This window comes from Triticum aestivum, chromosome 7A (genome assembly GCF_018294505.1).
Source record: "Triticum aestivum cultivar Chinese Spring chromosome 7A, IWGSC CS RefSeq v2.1, whole genome shotgun sequence".
Lineage (NCBI taxonomy): Eukaryota > Viridiplantae > Streptophyta > Magnoliopsida > Poales > Poaceae > Triticum > Triticum aestivum.
The window spans coordinates 457,194,848-457,201,571 of record NC_057812.1 but is presented as its reverse complement, the minus strand read 5'-3'; positions in this window follow the sequence as shown (position 1 = coordinate 457,201,571).

Sequence of the window (6,724 nt, the reverse complement as noted above, 5' to 3'; positions counted from 1 at the left end):
ACTGAGTGCTTTTATTGCAAGGGAAACGGTCGCTGGAAGCGGAACTGACCCAAGTACTTAGCGGATAAGAAGGCCGGCAATACCAAAGGTATATGTGATATACATGTTATTGATGTGAACCTAGCCAGCGCTTGTAGTAGCTCCTGGGTATTTGATACTGGTGCGGTTGCTCATATTTTTAACTCAAAACAGGAGCTGCGGAATAAGCGGAGACTGGCAAAGGACGAGGTGACGATGCGCGTCGGGAATGGTTCCAAGGTCGATGTGATCGCCGTCGGCACACTACCTCTACATTTACCTACGGGGTTAGTTTTAAACCTCAATAATTGTTATTTAGTACCAGCTTTAAGCATGAACATTGTATCTGGATCTCGTTTAATGCGAGATGGCTGCTCATTTAAATCTGAGAATAATGGTTGTTCTATTTATATGAGAGATATGTTTTATGGTCATGCCCCGCTGGTCAATGGTTTATTCTTATTGAATCCCGAACGTGATGTTACACATATTCATAGTGTGAATGCCAAAAGATGTAAGGTTGATAATGATACTCCCACATACTTGTGGCACTGCCGCCTTGGTCACATTGGTGTCAAACGCATGAAGAAACTCCATGCAGATGGACTTTTGGAGTCTCTTGATTATGAATCATTTGACACGTGCGAACAATGCCTCATGGGCAAAATGACCAAGATTCCGTTCTCCAGAACAATGGAGCGAGCAACCAACTTATTGGAAATCATACATACTGATGTGTGTGGTCCAATGAGAGTTGAAGCTCGCGGTGGTTATCGTTGTGTTCTCACTCTCACTAATGACTTAAGTAGATATGGGTATGTCTACTTAATGAAACACAAGTCTGAGACCTTTGAAAAGTTCAAGGAATTTCAGAGTGAGGTTGAGAATCAACATGATAGGAAAATCAAGTTCTTACGATCAGATCGTGGGGGAGAATATTTGAGCCACGAATTTGGCACGCACTTAAGGAAATGTGGAATTGTTTCACAACTCACGCCGCCTAGAACACCTTAGCGTAATGGTGTGTTCGAACATCAAAATCGCACTCTATTGGATATGGTGCGACCCATGATGTCTCTTACCGACCTACCACTATCATTTTGGGGTTATGCTTTAGAGACTGCCGCATTCACTTTAAATAGGGCTTCGTTGAAATCCGTTGAGACGACACCGTATGAATTATGATTTGGGAAGAAACCTAAGCTGTCGTTTCTGAAAGTTTGGGGATGCGATGCTTATGTCAAGAAACTTCAACCTGAAAAGCTCGAACCCAAATCGGAAAAATGTGTCTTCATAGGATACCCTAAGGAAACTATTGGGTATACCTTCTACCTCAGATCCGAAGGCAAGATCTTTGTTGCCAAGAATTGATCCTTTCTTGAGAAAGAGTTTCTCTCGAAAGAAGTAAGTGGGAGGAAAGTAGAACTTGATGAAGTATTGCCTCTTGAACCGGAGAGTAGCGCAGCTCAAGAAAATGTTTCTGTGGTGCCTGCACCAACTAGAGAGGAAGTTAATGATGATTATCATGAAACTTCAGATCAAGTTGCTACTGAACTTCGTAGGTCCACAAGGACACGTTCCGCACAAGAGTGGTACGGCAACCCTATCCTAGAAATCATGTTGTTAGACAATGTTGAACCTTCGAACTATGAAGAAGCGATGGCGGGCCTGGATTCCAACAAATGACTTGAAGCCATGAAATTCAAGATAGGATCCATGTATGAAAATGAAGTATGGACTTTGACTGACTTGCCCGATGATTGGCGAGCCATAGAAAATAAATGGATCTTTAAGAAGAAGACAGACGAGGATGGTAATGTAACCATCTATAAGGCTCGGCTTGTCACTAAGGGTTATCGACAAGTTCAAGGGGTTGACTATGATGAGACCTTCTCACCCGTAGCGAAGCTAAAGTCTGTCTGAATCATGTTAGCAATTGCTGCATTCTATGATTATGAGATATGCCAAATGGACGTCAAAATGGCATTCCTTAATGGTTTCCTTAAGGAAGAATTGTATATGATGCAGCCGAAAGGTTTTGTCGATCCTAAGAATGCTGACAAGGTATGCAAGCTCCAACGCTCGTTCTATGGGCTGGTGCAAGCATCTCGGAGTTGGAGCATTCGTTTTGATGAGATGATCAAAGCGTTTGGGTTTACGTAGATTTATGGAGAAGCCTGTGTTTACAAGAAAGTGAGTGGGAGCTCTGTAGCATTTCTCATATTATATGTGGATGACATACTATTGATGGGAAATGATATAGAACTCTTGAAAAACATAAAGGCCTACTTGAATAAGTGTTTTTCAATGAAGGACCTTGGAGAAGTTGCTTACATATTAGGCATCAAGATCAATAGAGATAGATCGAGACGCCTCATTGGTCTTTCACAAAGCACGTACCTTGACAAGATATTGAAGAAGTTCAATATGGATCAGTCCAAGAAGGGGTTCTTGCCTGTATTTCAAGGTGTGAGATTGAGCACGGCTCAATGCCCGACCACGGCAGAAGATAGCGAAAAGATGAGTGTCATCCCCTATGCTTTGGCCATAGGGTCTATTATGTATGCCATGTTGTGTACCATACCTAATGTAAACCTTGCCGTAAGTTTGGTAGGAAGGTACCAAAGTAATCCCGGCATGGAACACTGGACAGCGGTCAAGTTTATCCTGAAGTACCTAAAAAGGACTAAGGATATGTTTCTCATTTATGAGGTGACGAAGAGCTCGTCATAAAGGGTTACGTCGATGCTAGTTTCGACACAGATCTGGATGACTCCAAGTCACAAACCGGATACGTGTATATTTTGAATGGTGGGGCAGTCAGTTAGTGCAGTTGCAAGCAAAGCGTCGTGGCAGGATCTACATGTGAAGCAGAGTACATGGCAGCCTCGGAGGCAGCACATGAAGCAATCTGGATGAAGGAGTTCAATACCGACCTAGGAGTTATTCCCAATGCGCTGGGCCCGATGACTCTCTTCTATGACAACACTGGAGTTATTGCCCTAGCTAAGGAGCCCAGGTTTCACACAAAGACCAGGCATATCAAGCGTCGCTTCAACTCCATTCATGAAAATGTTCAAGATGGAGACATAGAGATTTCTAAAGTGCGTACGGACCTGAATGTCGCAGATCCGTTGACTAAACCTCTTCCAGAGAAAAACATGATCAACACCAGAACTCTATGGGTGTTTGATTCATCACAATGTAACTAGAATATTGACTCTAGTGCAAGTGGGAGATTGTTGGAAATATGCCCTAGAGGTAATAATAAAATGGTTATTGTTATATTTCCTTGTTCATGATAATTGTCTATTGTTCATGCTATAATTGTGTTATCCGGAAATCGTAATACATGTGTGAATACATAGACCACAACATGTCACTAGTGAGCCTCTAGTTGACTAGCTCGTTGATCAATAGATGGTTATGGTTTCCTGGCCATGGACAATGGATGTCTTTGATAACGGGATCACATCATTAGGAGAATGATGTGATGGACAAGACTCAATCCTAAGCCTAGCACAAGATCGTGTAGTTCGTATGCTAAAGCTTTTCTAATGTCAAGTATCTTTTCCTTAGACCATGAGATTGTGCAACTCCCGGATACCGTAGGAATGCTTTGGGTGTGCCAAACGTCACAACATAACTAGGTGGCTATAAAGGTGCACTATGGGTATCTCCAAAAGTATCAGTTGGGTTGGCACGAATCGAGACTGGGATTTGTCACTCCGTATGATGGAGAGGTATCTCTGGGCCCACTCAGTAGGACATCATCATAATGAGCTCAGTGTGATAAAGGAGTTGATCATGGGATGATGTGTTACGGAACGAGTAAAGAGATTTGCCGTAACGAGATTGAACAAGGTATCGGTATACCGACAATCGAATGTCGGGCAAGTGCTATACCAGTAGACAAAGGGAATCGTATACGGGGTTGATTGAATCCTTGACATCGTGGTTCATCTGATGAGATCATCGTGGAGCATGTGGGAGCCAACATGGGTATCCAGATCCCGCTGTTGGCTATTGGCCGGAGAGATGTCTCAGTCATGTCTACATGCCTCCCGAACCCGTAGGGTCTGCACACTTAAGGTTCGATGACGCTAGGGTTATAGGGAATAGATGTACGTGGTTACCGAATGTTGTTCGGAGTCCCGGATGAGATCCCGGACGTCACAAGGAGTTCCGGAATGGTCCGGAGGTAATGATTTATATATGGGAAGTCCAGTTTCAGTCACCGGAAAGGTTTCGGGGTTTATCGGTATTGTACCGGGACCACTGGGAGGGTCCACCTGCCCCAAAGGACCTAAGGCGCCTAGGGTTGGAAACCCTAGGGGTGCGCTGCCCCCCCCCCCCCCTAGTTGGAAACCCTAAGGGGCCGCTTCCCCCCCTCCCTCTAGATGGATCAAGGGCGCCGGCCCCGTCTCCCCTTCCCCCTATAAATAGTGGGGGGTGGGAGGGCAACCGCACCCCTTCTCTTAGCGCAGCCCTACCCCTCTCCCTCCTTGTCTCTCGCAGTGCTTGGTGAAGCCCTGCTGGAGTGCCACGCTCCTCCACCACCACCACGCCATCGTGCTGCTGCTGGACGGAGTCTTCCCCAACCTCTCCCTCTCTCCTTGCTGGATCAAGGTGCGGGAGACGTCATCGGGCTGCACGTGTGTTGAACGCGGAGGCACCGTTGTTCGGTGCTTATATCGGAATCGGCCGCGATCTAAATCGCTTCATGTACGACTCCACCGACCGCGTTCTTGCAACGCTTCCGCATCGCGATCTTAAAAGGTATGATGATGCACTCCCCTCTCGTTGCTAGTAAACTCCATAGATTGATCTTGGTGATGCATAGAAAAATTTTAATTTTCTGCAACGATCCCCAACAGTGGGAGGGTTAGATGCGGCCGCAGAAGCAGATCCGGCGAGGTGGACGCCGCTGGTAGTGAATGGGCTCTGGTACACCGGTGGATGAGCAGTCTAGGGTTTCATGAGGGGAGGGGAGGGGAGAAAGGCCGATGAAGTACGGACGGTGTGATGTGAGATGCTCTGGTGTTGTGGAGTTAGTCGTTTTTGCGGGAGGGGGAGAGGAAATGGGGGTGCCATGTAGTGGGGGGAACTGGAAGTTACCAAAGCAGCCCCAACCTATTATGTAGATGAGGGCCGTATTGTAACTGTTGGTTTCCTTGCACCAAGGACAAAAGGGGAATTTCGCATGCTAAAGACTAAGGTGGCGGAAATTTTAGAAGGAGGCGGGAGATTTTGTCGCCCGCAGGATCGTTCCTATCCAGTTTCAACTAATTTTGGACCATGCTAGCGGGAAGATCATAAGAGACTGTGTACACGGGGCACGCGTCAGCAGTTAATAACCGGTGTGAAGTCCAACCCAGAAAAAAGACAATAACTCGGGATGATGCGTCGATAACTTGGACGTTCACACGGGCGCGGCCAATCGTATGGGTGTGGTGGCGCGTTCACAAAAAAGGGATCAAACACTCAGCCTATGTATTTATCGTGTAAATAGATAATTTAGTGCAATTGGTTATTTACTTTAAACATAATGCATTGACGTGTTAGTGTAGAGGCGCACAAAAAGAAATGGATATTGTAGTCTGCTACTTAAAAGTGTTACCTCGTATGATTACATAGCCTCCATTTCATAAATTGCGTACCCGTTGAATTCATATATGAATATTACATATATTACTTCATAATAGAACCTTAAATCATCCAAGACTAATGATTTTGAATGCAAGAGTAACAATGGTGCATGTACATGATGGCTACATTGGTTGTTTGAAGAAACATCACTGTAACTTTGGCATGCACAACTGAAAAGGTTTATTTAAATAGAAAAAAATGTGATATGTGAGTGTCCAATATTTATAGCGTTGAATCGATATTGTACCTTTGGCCACGATACGAAGTAGATATTGATTTATGTTCAAGTGATGCACATCCACGATCGCTAGATAGTGATATGTGGATGAATTGTGCAATCTCTCTCACATGCATACATATCTCATTTCCCTGTGGGCATCAGAATCACACGCGCGCACTTCGTGTATTTCTCTCCCTCCGTCAAGGTTAGAATTCGTCTTTCTACCCCGGCCTACAAGTTTCTCACACAGAAACACACACGCTCTCTCTGTCGAACACGCCCACCCCTTTAATTCTGCCCACCCACAGCCACTAATGTCTCAAAGTATAATAATGTCTCTCACACATATGCCTAAGGTTAACTCGAGTTCCGGAACCATATGAATACATACAATGGGATTCCAGCAGAGCACCTTTTGTTTTGAGATTTCGCTCTCTCTCTCTCTCTCCCTCTCTCTCTCACACACACACACACGCGCGCGCCACACACACATTGTTTCTCGCTTCATTTTTTCCGGCACTTGCATGCACACAATTTTTTTTATCTTCGTGATGCTTTAAGTATGCCTCGCACAAATGCTATCTACCTATCCCTTAATATAGCCAGAGATGTGTCACACAAACTCCTTCTCCCTACTAGCAAGATGCCCATGCATCCCACCGAACATCAAGATGCATTTGTATGAGTAGTTTATCTTGTGGGAGAAAAGGATGAACGAGGGAATGCCTTATTTGCAAATGCGGAGAGGGGTGTGGGTATCTTTTTACAAAATTTCCACAGTTTCCTTCCTATCCGTTGGGTATAAATTGGATGGCCTATATTGCAGGATGGCAGGAA